General features: G+C 41.0%; 1 protein-coding gene across 2 annotated transcripts in view; it reads right to left on the minus strand.

Moving 5' to 3' along the window:
• col8a2 (collagen, type VIII, alpha 2) overlaps positions 1 to 17,074 on the minus strand; it is a 146,840-nt gene extending 129,766 nt beyond the window's left edge. For both annotated transcript variants that reach the window (XM_059350022.1, XM_059350020.1), the window contains exons 1-2: positions 16,965 to 17,074; positions 11,181 to 11,316 (exon numbers count right to left, since the gene is read on the minus strand). The gene's annotated coding sequence lies outside the window, so the exon portion shown is untranslated. The remainder of the gene's footprint in view (positions 1 to 11,180; positions 11,317 to 16,964) is intronic.
• Positions 17,075 to 21,483: the final 4,409 nt, after the last annotated feature.

The raw sequence follows: 21,483 nt of genomic DNA on the forward strand, positions 1-21,483 counted from the left end.
ATAAACAGGTAACAGATTCGGCACAAATTCTCATCTTGAAGTAATCAAAGCGAACTAGTCTCTGAATTTGTTCCTAATAGGGGCAAGAGTGTATGCAGCCTGTTTCTGATCTGCAAGAAAACAAAACAAAAAATTCCACAGAACTCTGAGCAAAAAGGAGGCACCAGTACCCAGACATGGACCATCAGCATCATGTGGGCAAACAGACGGGAAGTTAGTATTAATATGTGTCAGATATAAAGAACATGCCCAGAAACCCACACTATTAGTAACACAATTATGACAAAGATACACAAGTATTATATTCCCAGTCAACATACTCATTATCTCTCTTCTCATGTTTTATTAAGATCATCTCTATCCTAAAGTCATAATGTCATGGTTTCTGTTGGAATGCTTCTTGGTGTTTTATCGGTTTTTCTTGGCATAGTAAGATACAAATAATCATAATAATAGTTCTTGTAAATATTAGGGCTGATCATTGACGTTACTGATTACCGAATTCTTCCATAGCAAGTAAGGGGTCAATGTCATTGAGGACGATACCGACTAAATATCGAGATACACAGGTATGGAGCAGGGCCTTTGAGCCTCAAGCTGCTCTGCGCTCCTGAGGGGCATTAAGGAGCCAGGCAGAGACAAAGACGCCACACACATTTGGATGGACCCCACTATCCCACAGATATAATCACCCCTGGAAGAGTCTCTGCTAGTCTGTTTCCCATTTCAAACCTCAATGAATCCCATCCTCATCCTTTAAAAGCGCACAGGCACACACACACACCATGGCCTGGAGAGATGGTTACACTCTATGTCGACTCAGTGGAAAATTTCAGAACCACAGAAACAAAGGCATTTGGTAGAATCTGGGAATAGAGCTCACATATATGAAGTGATTCGTCCTTGAACAATTATTATTGATGCAGAGGTTTCACAAACTCCAATTATCATATGGCTCATCGAGGAAGTATGCGATCTCAGAATCCATTGCTATCAGTCTGAAGATGATTTAGCCCCTTGGGGCAAGGGCCAATATTTTCAGGGTTTCAATGTAGCCAGTGAATGGATAGCCCGCCCAAGACTTCCTCTTCCATCCACCCATCATTGTTTACAATCTGATTACCAACTTGCAACACGAAAAAATGGAGTTGGAGTTGAGAAATGGAGTCTATGTCCAGATTCCTTCAAAAGTAGTCAGTTTAGTTAAGTTAGGCAAGTTTAAAAGAAGCTATATTGGCATGAGATGATAGCCAATGCGTTCGCCCAATTCAATCCGCTGTTTTTGCTCCCTACACGGACTGTTCACCTGCTGTCAATCAAAGTCCGCTCACGCGTGATTGGTAAGTACAACTCAGACTATAAACAGACTACAAATGCTTCGGATTCCAAAAAATGCAAATATCTTTTTTATAGAGATGAGGAAATAGGCTAATCAAAGTGTACCACTTTCACACTTTCACAGAGACAACTGGCTGTTTGTGACAGGGTTAGAAATATTTCTCAAAAGCATTAGTGACTTTTTGTGCACATAAAAGAAAAAAAAACACCAATAAATAAATGGAGAATATGATGTCATAGTCTGACAGCCAATATTGTTGTTTTCATGAAAGCACAGCCTGACCCTCCTATGAGTTGATCTATTTAAAGATAGTCATTAATAGTAAGTCCTAAAGTGCTCTGCTCTTTCCTTTTCCATTCTGTATGTTACAAAAAGGAAAACGTGTTTGTAAGTTGTAACACTCACTCATATGAGCTTGTTTCAAAAATGGTCTTGGCCGAAGCCTTGTGTTTCCAGTGTGGGTTCTGAGGATCAAAATGGAAACATATTGAAACCTTGGTAGGGATCCAGCTCTCTTTTAGTTGTGTACATTCTTCATCGGCAGTGAGCACTGCTGAATCAGAAAGAGTTACATAACAAAAGTTGCGAAACCATGAGGCTTAGGGCAACAAAATGCCCTTGGTCGTCTCGGATGTGTGACGGCCTCGATTTGAGTCCAAATGAAAATGCACAGATATTCTGTTCCTTTCGACTGCAAGAAAACATAAAGTTCTGGAGCTCTCCATTTCAGACAGCTTGGAGTACAATTATCTGCCTCAAAATTCTGCTCCTATTAGGGAGTTTGCAGTGTATAATCAAGGTCTGGAATAGGCCCTGCACCGCCAGTTTGGCTCTGTGGAACCGCAGCCATAGTTGGACAACTACCACTTCTTGTTGCCTTCCCATGGCAATGGTAGGAGTGATCAAATCATTAATGTCCTCAGTATTCACAAGTCAATTCAGAAGGGAAGGAAGCCAAAATGACCGCAGACTGTGCAGCCCCAATATGAGACTGCATACAAGCATATTCTGCTTTCCTCTGATTAAAATCAAACCACACAGTCAAAGCAGAAATGATTTTACCATACAGCAGGATCACAATGGCACTAAACATGTCTCGTTTTTATCCCATCATCAATCATGGAAGTCTGTATTGTATTCAATGGAAAAATCAGGGTTTGTGTATAACCTAAACACACTTGATGGTACTGACTGAGGCCCTGGATAATCCTTGTGACCACTGGTGCCTCAGAGTTTGTTTAGTTTCAGTCATGTTTGTGACGTGGCTGTAGGGATGGCAGTGATGGTTTGTTGGCTGGTCCACCTATTTGGACCAAACTTCAACATCTCGACAACAATTAGATGAACTGCCATGAGACGTTCATGTTCCACTCAAAATGAATTATTATAATTTGGTTGATCCATTAACTTTTTATGCTGCACTATCATCAGAATTTTAATTACTTTTCCAGCTGTACTTTATATTTAAGGCTAATAAGCCAATCTTATTGTGCTGTCCAATCAAATGAAAATTACAAGGATGCTAAACATTGACCTGCCAAACATCAACATGTTAGCATTTTCACTGTGTGCTGGTGTTAACACTCAGCCCAATGCACTTATGTAGCTATGTACAGCCTCACAGAACCACAAGAACTACATTATATTACATTTCTCTGACACAAGCACATTCAACCATGTGGACACAACCTCAAAAAAGCAGAAATCAAGAAAGTACATCAACTTTATCAAATATGGTAATCTACCTCAAGTGCCACATTTAGGAGATTATTTAATTTCATTGGCCAAGTTGCAGTCGGATTAGATCAATTTTAAGTCTGTGACGGAACATGTGTATAGTAGGAGTAGGTGATAGTAAGTAGTTTGTTCATTTTTACGGACAAATTTTATAGATCCAGTTGTAACTGAGAGGAGAGAGAGAAAAAAGTCGTAATTACAAATCTTTTACTGCTACTTCAGCACCACGGACAGCAGCATGGATTCATCAATACCTAGCAAAGTTAGGCTACAGATATTTCAGAGCCATGGTCGGGGCCATAGATTCAAACTCACACAAACTTCAGTCCAAGAATCCCTCTGCCCCTACACTCACTATGCTACTAGGGGATGGAGAGGGTAGGCAGTTTAACAAGGGGGATGCATTATGGTTGATTGCATTGCCCCTCAAACCGCCTACTGGACAACTCCTCCTGATCTTCCTGAAGAGAAGAATGAATATGCAGGAGCGTATTGTGACAGAGATGTTGGCAGTGATGGACAGTTGGTCATACAGTGTCTCACTCTGGTTCAGTAAAAGTCAGGAACAATTGAGGCAACAGGTTGCATGCAATATTATTAATTAAATGTAACTACATTACAAGTTGAGTTAATAACAACTTAACAGGAAGTGCCTGTCAATTAAAAACTGACTAATTCTATTGTGTTGGATTCATTCAAAATTCTCTTGATTTAGAATTACATACACATAAGGATTATATTTAATGTGATCAAAATAAGTAGATTCTATCTCAAACATTTTTATATTAAAGTTACTTAAACAACTGCCTCAAAATAAAGGACACGTTTATATTTAATACATTTTATCAAATATATTAAGTAAAATGAAGTTACTACAGAATAATTTATTACAGTGCAGAGTTTTCAGTGGAGACAGAGAAGTCACAGAAGATGTATCATGACTGTAGACTCCTTGCCTGTTGTGCAATGACTTTGAAATACTTTATAGTAAGCGCAACTTGATAAGAATCAGTCTGGCAATAAACTGTAAAAGCATTCACAGATTTTCCTTCAGTACCTAATTTAAGTGAAATGTTTATGACAGCGTGTTGAGTCTGGACTCGTTTTATGGTTTTCCTTATCATTTTATTTTTCTTATGTGTGGTATCTATCAAAGCAAAACCATTTGGATGTGTAGACATATGATGTCAGAAAAAATAAAATGGTAATATGGTGCAAATTTTGCCTGGTTAAATGTTTTCATCCATTGTCCTCAGGGCAAGCATGACAAATAACACTAAAACCGCCTGTTACTATTCCAGTTATAATAAAGTCTGCCGCATGTCATGCTCGCTGGTCAGGAAACTATCATAAAAACATTTAAACTTGAAAAAAAAAAGTTCAAAGTATGCAGCAGACCAAAACAAACACAGATTTGTATACAAATGGTTTTTCAGGTTTTTATTGGAAACATTCCCCATTGGCTCGTACATTAGAGAGGCCGAGTCTACAAAATATATCAGCTATCATGGGAACAAAGATGTAAATGGGGTCAAACTAGAGTCTCTCCAATTAGGGAACAGAAAACATGTGTATCAGAGGCAGATTGCCAACTTGTAATTTGTACATAAAAAAAGGTCTACGGACTTCCAGAATGAAAGCTCACAGGACTGCTGTGCTACACATATTTCAAAAGAATAAAGTTCTAAAAAAGTATTTCCGCTCATACACACAAATACACACATTTTTGTCCCTTTAGATACCGCGGCAAATAGCAGCTCGGCATCTCTGTGGAGTTCAGCAGGTAGAGCAAACACTCTTTTAGGACCCGCCACTGAAATCTCCAGGGCTTTGGAGCGCGTCATTGGCCCAATGCTTCAAAACACTCCTCAAATCCTGGAGATCACCCTGAGAGGGAACATCTGGGGGCTGCAGATGAGAACAGACTGCGCTGTGTGTGTGAAACTGAGATTGTGGTTGTGTGTGGTTGAATGAATAGGTGGGTAGGTTATGATTTATGTCAAACTGCATTTAAGTTCATGTATGTGTAACGCACAATCCTTCTGTGGACACCTAATTACAAGTATTACGATGCATTAGTGTGTGTCATTGTGCGTTTCAGTGTGTGCGCCATCAAGTGGTACAGTTCCGATTCCCTAAAATCCCACAGTCATCAGTTAGTTGGGAAAGTGAGGCTGTTCGCAGGGTATATAATTCTGTAATTGGGATCATATGCGTGAATAGACCAAGATAAGCAGTGTGTGTGTGTGCGTGTGTGTGTGTGTGGGTGTGAGTCTATGAGTGGTGAATCCAAACTAACCCTTTTAAGCACCAAAGTCACACAATAAGGCAAACAAACTCACCAATCAAGACAGCGGTAGACCAGCAACTCCAGTGTTCTCCGAGGTAAAATGACTGTTTTTTGTAATGGAGTCTGGTTGTTCTGAAGACAGCATAGATAACGGCTTCAGTTCCCCCTGCTAAACAGGGTTGTCTGATGGCAACTGGTGAAAATATTCTAAATATACAGTACACTTAAGTGTACACTTAGCCTGATATTGATGCTATACTGATATTATACTTTATAACACCTTCACAAGGTTACATAGAATACATATACATTGATCAACCACCATTAACTGTAGGTAATACAACAATTTTAGATAAGTACCTTATATAACCCCTCTTCAAAAGATCCAAACTATCTCTTTAAGATGGTACAAGGGTGCAGTCCTTGCCAGTGATAATATGCTCACAATAGATTTAATGGCCTGAACTTAACCAACCTTTTACTTATAGAAGTGGCAGATGGGAAAAACATCTGTTCACACAATTCACACACACTATAGAAGCACACTGTTGGTACAGTGCACTCTACATAATCATGGTACATCCAGATGACCCACAAAATCTACATACATACATTCTGTACTCAGGCCATATGCACAATACAAACACACACTGACACACTGTCGATCCACTGCACATACACACCACCCACACAAGCTGCACTTGCAGCCAAGACCAACTCTGACTGACAGCTTAAGCAGATTCAGCCTATCTGTTCCCATCAGGTGTGATGACTGGCGGACTGAGGGGTTAAATCCAAAACTCCACTCTAAACAGAGAAACGGGCGTATGTTTAAACAGTTTGTTGCCAACTAGCCAAGGAAAGCAGGACTTTGTGGCCACCTCAGCAAACAGCTCGATTAAAAGGATTTACCATTGATTTCTTGGTTAAAGTTACAGTGGAAATATTTGGACAAAAGGCCGCTATCAACATGAATTACCACTGACATGTTTGCACGTTTGAAAAAGAAAGGAGGAATGAAAGAATGCTAAACTCGGTGAAACCTAAGAAAAACAAAAAAGAAAGAGTGGGAGAAAGACACAAAGAAACAAAGAAAGACATAGTAGAGATGAAAGTGGGGTGCAGATTTTATGAGGGGGCCACAGAAGTCCCTGATGTATGTTTCTCTGTGGGAAGCATGTTGGAGGCTAGGTACACTCCAGTATGTGGTTTTCCCAAGGCCAAGCAGATCCAGCTCGAGCCACCTCTCTCTCATAGACACATAGAGTACACACCACTACTCAGGGGGAGGGAAGGCCAGGGTTTTCCTGTTCATGTGGAAAAAAGGAGGGAAGAGGGGAGGGAAGAATGAGCGGAGGTAAACCTAGCCACCGAGGTGGCCCTCTGGTAGGGCCCAAATCCTACTATTCTCTTTCCTGAATCTCTCAGCCTCTCTCACTTTCATGGACACATAGGAGCGAGCTGAACACGTGGGGCGAGGCGCCGTGCATGGACGTCGGCGGGTGGGGTGGGGTCTGGACATGACTGAAACCTCTCCCTGTTTTTGACCACAGTTACGTTACATGCCAGTGGGTGTCTGGTTAAGAAAATAAAGCAGTGCGTGGGCCCAGTCCAGGCTCGTATATAAAGCATATGTCTCCAAACACAGGAATCCAAATTCCAAAGGCAGGAATTTAGCAGAGCTCTGTAGTTCTACTTCACTGTGGCGTGGAGATTTTTGGATCCAAAATGTGATTATCTCCCTACAAATTGGTCAGAAAAATAGCAGCAGTATGGGGCCTGGGTTGCAGCATTGCAGGGTATTTGAATTACCTGTCACTGTCAGAAGCAGGGGTATTTGTCTCTGTCGATATCTGGTATTCACTTTCTTTCCGCTCTCTCCATCATTGTGTCCTGCTCTTTCCTCTTCACTCCATCTTCCCCTTTCCCTCTTTCTGTCTCTCTCAGGGGGACACTGTGCAGGCAGACCTCTGCATTGCTGCTCTGATCTAAAAGAGGGGGGGTATGGATTCCATAAAGCACTCAGCTCTATAAACGTCTCCCGATCCACATGCAGCACCTGGCTAAATATTATCCCAGAAATGCTTTGGTGACGTCCTCAGAAAACATGACGGTATCGTCTGATGACAAATTCTCTGATGAACGATGTGCTTCTCCAAACACCACATACTGTATGAAGTTTATGATGATAACAGTGGCAGATTTACTATTTGAAATCCCTATCAGCTTATGATCTGTAGCTAGCTGGCTAATGGAGCTAACATTGGCTCCATAAGTCTGATATATTTTAAAATGTGAATCCTTATAAGGCATTTTAAGTATGCACTTGATGGATACATACATGATATCATGCTGAAATAAGGCTAAAGCTGCGTGTCCCAAGTTCAATAAAGAAGAGAGAGCAAAGAGGCTAATGTTAGCTTAAACTGTGATAGCACAGGAGAGGCTTTAAATATTACACAGTGGATGTGCCAGGCATGAATGGGGGCTTTTTTTTAAAAAGTAGCCTGTAACCCCAGAAACTTATATAGGTAGGTAATGATGTGCTTCTTGGGCTTAGAATTAAAGCTTGGCTTCTTCTGAAGGGTGCAAATTATGATTCCCACTGCTTCTCTGGACACCCCCTGCATAGCATGCAGTTTTTTGGCCAGGCATCCATGCTTGCATGAGGTACTGGAAACCCAATTTGTTCAGGTCCAATCCCCTGACCAATGGGCTATCCTGACACTAACCACTCGAAGTCATGCCCGACCTTAACTATATGCCTAACCACCCTGCTATTTAGCCTGTCTCTAGCCAAGAAAACCAGTGGGATTTTATCGCAGCCAGACATACTAAAGGTTGCCACTTACAGTTATGATAGAGCTATTTCATGCATTCCTTGCACTCTTGTTTGAACTCTTGCACCCTGTTTTGGCATTCTCAGAAAATCTGAAGCTTGAAAGCCCAACGTGCCTAGTTATGGTTGCTAAGCTATGGTTGGACAATCATTTTTTTGGGGGAGGGGTTTGACAAACAACTATCTGTGCAGAAAGAATCACAGTGCTAAATCCAACTTTAATTTGAAGTGTTTTTCACATATAGGCTATACCCAGGGGGGCCGCCGAGGCATATTTATGGACATCAAAATATATTTATTGTTATTTTTCTAAGAGTTTGGAAGAACAACACTATCTGTGTTTATCTTCCCTTGCTCTTTCACACATGCTCTGCAGTCAGAGTGAGAGAAAGAGTCGTTCTCTGGAAATAAAGTAAAGTTACAGAACCCAGACACGGATATAATTATAATTCTCTATTTCTTCTTCTTCATCTGGCAAACAAGCTTAGAGGTGCATTATCACCACCAAGTAATTCAAACACCTTCTGAGTTCAATGCAACACTTGATAAAACTGATGAAAAAATGTGGTATACTGGTCCAGTCCGGTGTTTGGCTAAATATCAAATTGGTATGAAAATGTTTGCCCCGGCCTAATACTAATACCTCATGATTATCTCAAGTAACAGTTCAGCTACCTGTCAGCATAACAAACCACTAGAGTTGGAGTGTTTTTTGAGCACCTGTGTCTATATGACCTCTGATCTGCATATCACGGTACATCTGGTACAAAGATGGATTACAATTGAATCAGACTGGATGTCAAAAACATCCTGTTCCTTATTCCGAAGGTTTGGGATGATGTAACCAGTTAGCGACAGCACATTAAGACTTAAATGAAAACACACAATTTAATGAGGATCCTTGGCTACTGTGCATGGGAACCAAAGAGCTGCAACAGAAGCATGTGACACTCTGAGCCTCAACAACCCTCGCCTCCACATGGAATGACTTATATCCACTTGATGACTGCCAGAATACTTTGCATTTTGAAGTACAACCACAGTAGTGTTTTTTATGATTTTATGATGAGAATGACTTAAGTCAGAGCCATGCTGCACTGTTAAATAATAACTTTGGGCTTACTGGAGAGGCAGTACAGGCCAGGAACTAGAAATGCTCAAAGAGAAAAAAAAATGAGGGGGGGGAATCTCATTTTTCCCCCCATTTGCCTCGATTGTTAAAGACTTTATTAATTACTGCCTTGCATGAATTAATAAAACTTCACCAGCTTGCAATAAAAGCCCTGTTAGCAGATGGTGCCGCTGCCATGTTACCTTACAGTCAATCCAAGTCTGAATATAAATCTCACATGAAGTCAACAGATCTCTATCTAGATTCGATTTGATAATAAGATTGTCCCTTTAGTTCAATCACAAAACCAGGCTCAGAAGTCAAACATGCTCATTTTTAATGGGCTTTGGCGGCTCAGAACTACAACAGAAAGCTCTCAGGTTACCACAGCTGCACTCTGCACGGTTCACAATTTGGGAAACCAATTTGGAGGGATGAATCCAAGATATAGACGCGATCCAGTGGACTTGATGCGACCTGGACTACCTCAGCCAGTGCACACTGACAGTGATGGAGAAGAAAAACAAAGGGCTGGAGGGAGGGAGAGGAATCGCAGAGGAAATGAATATCTTACAGTAACACATGGTGTGAAAGAAAGAAATGTCTCTCTCGCTGACCTCCTTGTGTTTTTCATTCCTCCCCTCTCCCTCCTCCCTCTCACCCCTTCCTCCTCCACCCCTCACTTGCGCTCCATGCCGATTGAAATATGCAAGCATAATAGTCTGGGAAATAGGATCGAGAGGTTTATGAAGGAAAGTGCATTTGGGCTGGGCCTGCTATGCTGTGTTAAGTCCATGTTGAAGAGTAGTGGAAAGAGATTTACGCCGTGTCAAAACCATGAAGGTAAATTGGAATTATCACTTTGAAACCATAATACCACAGAGAGAAAATGATGCAGAGGAGAAGCTGAGTGAGTAGGAGATGAGGATGGAGCATGAGATTGAAAAGAGGAAAATGAATCTGTGGTTTATGCCAAAAACTGCTCAGGAATGACTCAATGGATATATGGTTTGCTGCGGTTTCTCTACATGTACAGAGGCCAGACCTCATCCAATTTAACTCGTGTCTCACGCCTCCATTAAACAATTTTGCCAAATTACTTTTCCTCTAATCTCCTCTCCCATATCTGATCCCCACAGCTAGCCAAAACTCTTCCACAGCATGGGATCTCCAGTTTCACCTGAAAAGCGGCTTAGGTAATATGGGCAGCGGGATGACCGTTGTTCCCCTCCTCTGCAGGACAGCTTTGTTTGTCCTCACTCATCCAGACAAGGATAATAGAGGCCAATTATCTTGCGCCACTGACTTCATAATTACCTTGGGGGGTTTGTGCGACAGATCTGTTCCCACCAAAGCTTGTCAAGAGAAACCAATCACGGCCCTCAATTAGATTAAATTGATAAATCTGGCAACATAACCTGCATTCAAATTGTTGCACAATCAAGTGGGATCCTCCATTGCAGACTTTTGGCTGCATGAGGTTTGAAAGTAAACTGACACTGCCAGAATCATCTAAGAAGCTGCGATTGAAACCTGATTGGAAAAGGGCACTTTCAAAAGATACCTGGCTGATGATTGGATTAACCATCTGTCTATCACACACCATCAATGCTGAAACCCCTCAGGAGAGGAACAAAATCCTGCAGTGCAGTGAAGAAATGCTCTCCAGTCCTGATAAAACTGATGTTATTGCAGCATATATGCTACATACATATGCTTCATGCACACTCAGATTACAAGATAGACCTTCCTGGTCAGGCGCCACAATTAGTTCACATTTCTTAGTTTTGATGATATTAACCAATCAACAAGTAACAGTAATCGATGTGCTATTAAAAGGAGCAGAAGACACAGACAGACTGACCTGGCCTCAGATGACAATTCACATTTCCTACGCCCAGTTGATAGGTCAAGCAAGTGCATCCCACTTCCTTTTCCTACAGTGACCTCATCTGTCAGCTGAGGCATCCATACTCCTCCCACCTCAGTCTCTGGGTGTCCTGAAATGGAAACATATACAGGAAACATTGTTACCATCCCACTAAACTTCCAACATCTAGATGTTTCTGTTGGCTTATACGAAGATTGCTGATGTTTTCTTGCAACAATGGACTTCAAAGGATGCAGATATTTGAACTTGAATGATTCCATATTACTCGTATATGGACATTCAATACACACAAATACCCATACACACAACAAGAAGCATACGGATTTGAGCTCTTTCAAGAAATGGAAATAATTGTGTTTGTCTTGGGTTGCTGAAGACCTACTTGGTCTCTAGAAAACCAGTAGTGAGGGGTGGGTTTACAGGTGGTGCGACGTGTCTTTGACTGGGGATGGGTACCAAATTCGGTACTTTTATAGGTACTGACCGAACTCCGTCGGTACTACCGAGTACCGATTCAAGTAAAATCAAACGGTACCATGTTTCGGTACCTAAACGGCGTTAACTTTAAACTGATCATTGATTTCAACCTGTTTTCATTTGATGTCTTTGATTAACAAGCGTGCTGACGATCGCACTATTTTTTTTTTTTTTAATTTACCTCCTCGTCTGGTCCTGTCTGCTCACCGCGGCCACTAGCTGCTGCCCTCTTCCACTCCAGCGCAGAGACGAACAACCCGGCTCTAGGCCTGCTAGCCGCCAGCTGCTATCTCTCCAATGTCTCTACCTGGGCTTCGTCTGCCTTGAGATTGGACCTTCCTTACTCCGTTTGCTCTCTCCATTCTTCTGTAGACCAGTCATTAACAGCTAGCAGCTAGCTGCTGCATCTCTGGTCCTCCGCTAATACTCCGCTAATACTCCGCTAAAACTCTGATCTTCAACTCAGGAATATTACCTGCCACTTTACTCCAAACTGCCTCACTGAAATTAAATCCCTCGGACTCCTGCGTCATCCTCGATATGTGCACAGAGCAGCCCGACTCAACTTTGTTTAGTCCAACCATGCCATACCCACAATACTGTCTGACCGACGACGACGTCATCACAACAAATCACACGTGCACTTGCAACCTGTTTTTTTTTTCTCCTCCGTGCACTTGCAACCTGAGACCGCTCCTCTGCATTCTTTGATAACACTGCAACCTTCACTCAACAATAAAGCACTGCTCATCCTGGATTTTATATTGTTTTGATATATTTTTTAAAGTTTATATTTTGTTGAATTGAAAAAATTAGATTTTATTATTAAACAAATTAACATTTATTATCACATAAACAAACGCAAAAGTACCGAAAGTTGGTACTGTTGAGTACCGATACCGATTCCCAGGTACCGGGTATCGGTTCAAATGTGAAAGGTACCCATCCCTATCTTTGACCACATCACACCATCATCAGTTTAGTTTTAACCCTGTCACACACTTTGCATAAGTGCCCAAAATGTGAAAAAGCAAATATTAGACAGAAATTATTACTATCCCACTGTACTTCCAACATCTAGATGTTTCTGTTGGCTTGTAGAAAGATTGCTGATGGGTTCTTGCAACAATATACAAAAAGATGCAGATATTTGATCTTGAATGATTCCATACTACTCATATATACTGTATATGGACACTATATACACACAACAAGAAACGTATGGATTTGAGCCCTTTCAAGAAATGGAAATAATTATGTTTTTCTTGGGTTGCTGGGTGCTGTTAAAGGTCTACTTGGCCTTTAGAAAACCAGTAGTGAGGGGCGGGTTTACAGGTGGTGTGATGTGTCTTTGACCACATCACACCACCATCGTTTTGGTTGTAACCCCGTCACACACTTTGCATAATTGCCCAAAATGTGAAAATGGAAATATTAGATGCAGTTTTCCAAGCGTGTTATTTGCTCCTATTTTTAGATACAGTGTACTTTTTTTAAATGAAGTACACAACTCCATAAAGAGGTGCAAATGAATGAGTCACATTTCATGGAACCATCCACTAAGTCTGTCATTCTTTCCCTGCAGATTCAAGCGTCCACACCTTGTACTACTAACCACAGTCATTCTGTTATTTTTGCACAGCCATGAATATCGGCAGTCATGCACACTCTGTCAGTTTCTAAATTGTGTTTATTGTACAGAAAATTGATTATAAAATGGTTGAAAAGATTACTGGGTTACATTTTGACAACCCATTCATCCAACCATTTATTTATAACTCTATCCTAAAGCCTTTCACTCCCACTCTAACTATGACTCCTGTTACTACTTTTTAGGTAGGTAAAAGTGGTTTTTAATTATTTAAAAAATATATTGATACTTATAACACCAGCCAAGGAGGTTATGTTTGCGGTTCAGTTTTTTTATTGGTCTGTTTGTCAGTAGGATTACGGAAAAACTACTGGCACAATTTTCATAAAACGTCATGGTAGTTTTAATGCCATGTAACTTTGTCAAAAAGTAAAAATAATGTAGCTAAAATGGGCTAAAACACCTCAAACCACTGGCATAGATTTAAAGAAAATGCATCTTTGTCATCATACAGTATGTTCAATATGAAGGTGTTGAGGAGTACGTCATGTGTCACAAGGAGCACAATGTTAGTGTTGTAGTGTGTGCAGGGAGGTAAGGGGTCACTGAGGTGTGAAGGGACTGGTTGAGGGAGGTGGAATTGTGATTGACGGCACCTTGTTATAATTATGCACTTACGTTCAAACTCAAATTTCTTCCGAACACATTCCCCCCCAGGGTTATTTTTTTATGTTCTTTTCCTCTCCTCACCGTTGTGAGCCAATCCGAGCCATACCCTCCACTGACATGTTTTCCCAGAGCTGGTGTTATTGCTAATACGGTTAGTGCTGGAAAACCAAACAAAGCATGACACAGCACTCCATCACCTGGTTTGATGATGTCATGATGTCATAAATACCCTTCTGAAACTACAGCCCCACCTTTCTCCCAGCACGTTTCAGAGATTGGTGAGCCATAGGCAGGTGTGTGTGTGTGTATATGTTAAATCAGTGACATTTTTTGGAGGTTGAGTAGTGACAGGGCATGTTTTTAAGACCCCCCTTCATGTTGTAAAGTTGAACCAGACCATGCAGCACCAGAGCTGGGCGTGAATGGGGGGTTGTGTCTCCAAACAGTCCACTCTTTGAGCTTCTATTAACCAGGTCCACCCTAGCGGATCGAGCATTCATGGTAGAGGTGTCGCCATCAGGATGGTTGTTGCCTCTGGCCCCAGGTGTTAGAGTAGATTTAGTGTTTCAAATTAATTGTGGTTGAAGCACATCCCATTTATAGCAGTTTATGATTTCACCTTAACCCTTATTAAACGGTAGAATAGATGTTCCGGAAGGACAAATCATTAAGGTCCAGATGGCCTGTTGGTCGGGGGATAATTCCCAGAACCGGGTCGGATCAGGAAAGCATCCTTCAGATCATCCATCAACCGGTTTTGCACCTAATGCAAAAAAGTTTTATTATGGAAGTGTTATAAATGCAGTGGATCAATGTTTGCATAACTGTTGCCGTGACTGGTAACAAGATCATCTTTACCACCCCGATAGCGGCTCAGTGAGGCTGTAGACCAGACCTGGGCATTAGGTGGCCTGCGGGCCATATCCGGCCCGTTGGCTGTCCTTGTCCGGTGTTATATCCCTACTGGTTTCCACACCAACTGGTTTCCGTATGCGTGGGTGCGTCAACATCCGCAGCTGTGGCCCCCCTCTGTCAGCAGATTCGTCACATATTTATAAACATAATACCTGCCGCATTATGAGTCGCATCTCCTATCTACTGTGGGGAACATCATTGAATAAGTGAACACTACATCACAGCTGCCTATAAAAAAAAGAAATGTATGAAAATAAAATGTTTGCAAGATCGGTAAGAGCTGGATTCGAACTCACATGAGCAAAATTAAGTAACATATTATCCATCAGCTATACACGTTAAGCCATTTATCTTCTCTCATTCTCCGTGCCTTCAATTATATATTAATTAAATTGCTTACGTCAGTTACCAGGTAACATTTTGTTTTGGCTCGATGCAAAACAACTGGTTACCTTGAGCTGAACATAGAAAATTACCGAACATATTTATCAAGTTCCTCCCTCTCTCACTCACTGCCCCTGTCTCGACCGAGGCTACTGTCCGATTAACCACTTTATGAGGCACATATGAAACATATTGTGACATATAAATACTTTTAAAACTGACGATCTAACTACCCAATGCTCAGCGCTACTTCTCTTGTCTTGTGTGTAGGTATCTTATGAAAATGTTCTACACACAGAACAAAGGCATGGACCAAAGAATTTACAGTCATTGCCTTTTGTGTAGCTATATTATATTCCCTAATATAAGCCTCAAATAAGGTATATAATAATAATAATAATAATAATAATAATAATAACTTTCTGTCCTTCGTTTAAGTAGATAACGCTGATTTTTTTTGTTGCGTCTGGAGGGTAGATATTTTTGAGCTTAAAATTAAAATTTCCCTCGACTTTCTGAGGGTCCATAGTTTCAAGGGTTTTTTTGTTTCTAATTGTTCGATTGCTAACGTTAAAGTACTTTATTTTAGCAACAGAGCAAAAGACGTGTCACCTGCTCTATGCTTATTTTATACTCTCCTGCGCTTAATGTTAGTGATTAGCTCCCTAATTGCTCCATCCTGTTTAAGATTAATAAAATAAACATCATTTTAAAAGTGTGCGTGTACATTATGCATTTGAAAAGCATGGACATTTAAAAGTAAGTGTTTTGGCCAGAGAAGTAGCGCTGAGCATTGGCTAGTTAGATCTTCACTTTTAAAAAGTATTTATATGTCACAATATGTTTCATATGTGGCTCATAAAGTGGTTAATATGACAGTAGCCTCGGTCAAGACAGGGGCAGTGAGTGAGTGAGAGAGGGAGGAACTTGATAAATAAATTCGGTAATTTTCTATGTTCGGCTCAAGGTAGCCAGTTGTTTTGGATCAAGCCAATATTACCTGGTAACTGACGTAAGCAACTTGAAGGATAAATAATTGAAGGCACGGAGAATGAGAGAAGATAAATGGCTTAACATGTATAGCTGATGGATAATATGCTACGTAATTTTGCTTATGTGAGTTCGAATCCAGCTCTTACCAATCTCGCAAACATTTTATTTTCATACATTTCTTTTTTATATAGGCAGCTGTGATGTAGTGTTCACTTATTCAATGATGTTCCCCACAGTAGATAGGAGATGCGACTCGTAAAACGCCAGGTATTATGTTTATAAATATGTGACGAATATGCTGACAGAGGGGTGCCACAGCTGCAGATGTTGACGCACGCACGAACAAGGAAACCGGTTGGTGTGGAAACCAGTAGGCATATAACACCGGCCCGCATGAGGTTACCATAGACTGTATACCAGAAATTAGAAATCAAAACAACCACAGTGCTTTTATTTTGAAGGCAATTTGCGTATAAATTACCCGAGTTACCGAGGTACCTTTAGTCAAAAACACCTATTGCTTTTTTGCATAAAGTTAATAAATTAACAATTAACAAGTTAATAAATTCCTTGGTCACCTTGTGAATCCACCATAAGAGCTACGAGGTGGGAAAACAATAACAAACGTTAGCATTAGCACATGAGCTAACAAGCACTTTTACTGTAGTTAAGACAACAAATATAGCCACTAATATATATATGACAGAAGAAAATAAACTTTAACAAACCTTGTTTTCTGTCAGCCACTAAAGAAGCCTTTTTCATACTTTATATCAACTTTATATGAATTACAACGCACTCGTTATTATTTACCGTTCGTTTTTCATTTAACCGTTCCACCTGTTATTTCCTGTCACTACCTTTTCAAAATTAAAGCACCCGTTTCACACTGGACAGCACCTTTTCAAAATAAAAGCATCACAACATTGTTAAACACCTAGAAAATGTACAAACATGAAAAACAAGCTGTATAATATAAATACACCAATAGGAACCATGCTAAATGTCATTTACAGTTGTGTTTAAAATAAATGTTAAAGTGATATAGTGATTGGAGTATTTACTACTTTTTAATGGTATATTTGATTTATTCCACATTAACAGTCTTATCATAACATGTATTGTTATCAGTAGCTGCTCAAAACCAGATAATTGACTATTTCATAAAGCGGTTAAATTAATATTGAGCAGAATTTAATTCAGTTTTGGCCCGGCCCACGTAACCTTTGTGGTGTTGGTCATGTGGCCCCTTGGGAAAATTAATTGCCCACCCCTGCTGTAGTCCCAGCAGTGTTTTGAGCTAAAAGCTGAATATCAGTATGCTAACATGTGTACACTGAAGATGCTAACATACTGATGTTTAGCAGGTTATTGTTTGCCATGTTGGCCGCGTTAGTTTGGGGCATTAGCATGCTAAAATTAGCTATTTAGCACTAAAAAATAAAATACAGCTGACTCTGATGGATTGCCATTAGATTAGCAGGTATTTGGTAATAAATGAAAATATTAGACATATGAATTTTTTTATTTTTTTTTATGGCAATCCATCAAATTAGAAATTGTTCAGAACTACAAAAGTGAGACTTGTGGTGGTATTTTAAGAAAAATCGGGGGAATCAACTTAATATATCCTAGATAAATTTATCCAAGAACCATGAATGTCTACACAAAAGTTTGTGGTAATCCATCCAATAGCGTTTGAGAAATTTCAGTCTGGATGAAACGTCTTTACCACTAACAATGTTAGTGGTAAAGACTGTACTGTTATTGGTACCTCCAAAGTTTTCACATCAGTAATTGTTTATACTATTGGGTTTCAGATTTTAAGAGGAATAAATAATAAAAAGTCTGCACGGACAAGCGGGTAATCATGTGTTTAATGTTCTGATTAGTGGTAAGAATAGTAGACTTTGATGAAAGATTTTGGATTTATTGCCGTGTGGACAAAGACATGAACTGGTTACTCATGCCAGATAAACATTCTGGTCAAAAGAAAGTGTGATCATGTTTTCATTTTTCTCCCAGCGTCATCTATTTCACACTCATCTACACCTGCCAAGAAGTAGATAAAACAGCAAAGGACAAAGGAGAGATAAAAGTTAAGCGGAAAAAATGTGAATGTTGGATGCTCCCTTGCAGTTGTAGTCATGCTTTTATCTTCCAAAGTACATCTCCGAGGACATCCAGGTCTCATTCACTCAGCTCCTCTGGCTTTTATGTCCACTAAAAATGTCTCCATGGTGCGTGCTGCATACCGAGTGCAAAGGAAACCAAATGTGGTATTCTGAAAACGGATTATTTTCAGTGATTATGTTTCACTTTCCTTTGTTTCTTTGGAATACAATTTTGGTTTAACTGATTATGGTTAAATTTCTGAATCAAAGAAACGCTTTCATAGAATTAAGGAAGAGGAAATCGGAAATAATTACATGGTCTCACAGTATATTAACAACAAAATCGTTCATAGTTACTGTAAAACATAAACCGCAGTGTGCTCAGATGACATTAACTGGAAAGGCTAACAAACAAAGGGAATCTCACTTAGTGACAGTTTGCTACCCGCTGTTCACTGAGACACTTCTACTGACATGAGGCATGCTTCTGGTCCAGTCCGTACAGAGAGAAAAGGTTTGATTCTTGCATGTGGGACTGTTTGTGGCCGCTTGCGTTCATGTGTGTGGTTGTATCGTGGCCACAGAGATCAGAATCAGTCTGGCTTTTTAATTTTTCCCTGCATGAAACCATATGACTGTCCTGTAACTGGCTAGCTGATGTGGATGCTGACAGTCGGAGGGCCAGACACTGACCTGCAGCATGAGAGGCCCGGAAACCATCCGACAAAATGCTACACAGCTTTTGACAGCTTCCTCCGTCTTCCTCTCTCTATCTGTCCCCTTGGAGCAGGACCCAGTGGGTGTTTTGTCTGGGTCAGATTTACAGTAGATCTAAGCACCACTGAGCCCAACCTGGCGGGCTAATTGGAAAAAGGTTTGTGCGTTATGAGGCCCGCAGAGAGTGCTTTCAGCACCTCCGCATCGAATGAGTAACGAAATCACACAGGGAGGCACATAGGTGAAGCAGATGCACACGTGTGCAGGGAGAATTTCTGCACAATATGTACGCACGTAGACACAAACATCTCGACGCCATAGAAATTAAGAACTTTTGGCGCAGCGCTCGCATTACTGAATGACATGAGCGAGGAAATAGGAAAAGCAAAAAAGTTGAACATTCAGCTACACGTTTGGCACGAACACTACCACTTGAGAATACACTTGCATTATGCATCCCGAATATACTGTGTGCATGTGTTGTATATAAAGGACAATAAATACAGGTATACATTTCCTCTTGCACTCCATCAGACTCATACAAGTCAAGTCAAGTCAAGTCAAATTTATTTATATAGCGCATTTACAGACGGCTGAGCCGCACCAAAGTGCTTCACATAAAAGTGCAAAAAGTGCAATAAAATACAGAATTGACAAAGGTAAAAAGAGACTAAAACAAAACAAAGCAAAACAAAACAAAACAAAACAAAACAATACAAACAAAACAACAAAAAACTTTAATTGTAGGCAAGAGAAAAGAGGTGGGTTTTTAAGTGAGACTTAAAAACATTTAGGGACTGCGCTGCACGGATGTGGAGGGGGAGGCAGTTCCAGAGTCTGGGGGCTGCTACTGAGAAGGCCCTGTCGCCCCTTGTTTTTAGTCTGGACCTGGGCACCTCCAACAGCAGCTGGTCAGCTGACCGTAGAGCTCTGGAGGGGGTGTGGTGGTGCAGGAGGTCAGACAGGTATGTAGGGGCCAGACCATGGAGGGATTTGTAGATAGTTAGAAGTAGTTTATAGTTGATGCGGTGACGGATGGGGAGCCAGTGGAGTGATGCGAGGACCGGGGTGATGTGATCATGTTTTTTAGTGCAGGTGAGGAGTCTGGCGGCTGAGTTTTGGACCAACTGCAGGCGGCGAAGCTGCAATTGATCCATGCCGGTGTAGAGGGCGTTACAGTAGTCCAGTTGTGATGTGATGAAGGCATGGATAGTTTTCTCCAGGTCACTCTGAGGCAGGTAAGCTTTAGTCTTGGCTAGAGTTCTAAGGTGGAAAAAGCTTCTCCTTACCACTGCACTAACCTGCTGTTCAAACTTAAAAGCACTGTCAAAAATAACGACAAGGTTTTTGACAGAAGGCCGGATGTTGGAGGCTAGAGGGCCTAGGGCATCAGTGGAGAAGGCCGGAGAGGTTTTTCCAAAAATAATGATCTCCGTCTTGCTCTCATTAAGGTTGAGGAAGTTTGCACCCATCCATGATCTGATGTCAGCCAGACAATCAAGCAATGGCTGGAGTGCAGCCTGCCCATCAACCTTAAGAGGCAGATATAGCTGGACGTCGTCGGCAAAGCAGTGGAAGGAGATGTTGTGTTTGACCAGGATGTCCCCTAGGGGTAAAATATATAACAGGAAGAGGATGGGACCTAGTATAGAGCCCTGAGGGACCCCACAGGTGAGGGGGGCAACAGAGGAGAAGAAATCCCCAAGCAGGACAGAGAAGCTCCTGTCAGCCAGGTAGGACTGGAAGTACAGCTCCTTTCCTGTAATAACAACATCCTCTCTTGTGCTAATAGCCTATTGCATCACACTGCTAGCATATATCATACATCTAGTTAAAACCATGCATTTTGCAACGTCATGCACCTGGAAGCACAGAACTTCCATGACTCTTGAATCACTTGTGCTGTACTAGATGTGTAAGCACTACATCTTTCACAGGCATTGTGGTTCAGCAGAGAGGCATGTTCTGTGCAGACTGGCCTGTCCAATGAATAAGGCCCAATACATAAATCTTTCACCAACCCAAGGCCTTTGTGCCACTGCCAGGCAGGTGAACAAGAGGTCTTGAACTTGGCAACAATAGAAATACTTTGAAGGCTTTGCAGTTGGGCAGACATACCAACATACATTCCAGCAATATAAGAATTAATATACGCCTGAAAATAATACCTACAATGACTATGTGGACCTTTGTTTGGCCTTGTCATTAATGGCAAAAGGTTAAGTAGCAGAAATGATATGAGTTATGCCTTAAGTAGCTGACTTACAAAGACAAATTCACTATTTTTATTAGCTACACTCGCAGATCTTGAGTGATGGTGATGCCAGTCACTGGTCTCACTGGTCCAGATTAAAATATCCCAACAATCAGGCTATAGGATGGTTTGGCATAGTGTCTTCAAATTCATGGTCCCCAG

Source organism: Centropristis striata, chromosome 14 (genome assembly GCF_030273125.1).
Source record: "Centropristis striata isolate RG_2023a ecotype Rhode Island chromosome 14, C.striata_1.0, whole genome shotgun sequence".
Classification (NCBI taxonomy): domain Eukaryota; kingdom Metazoa; phylum Chordata; class Actinopteri; order Perciformes; family Serranidae; genus Centropristis; species Centropristis striata.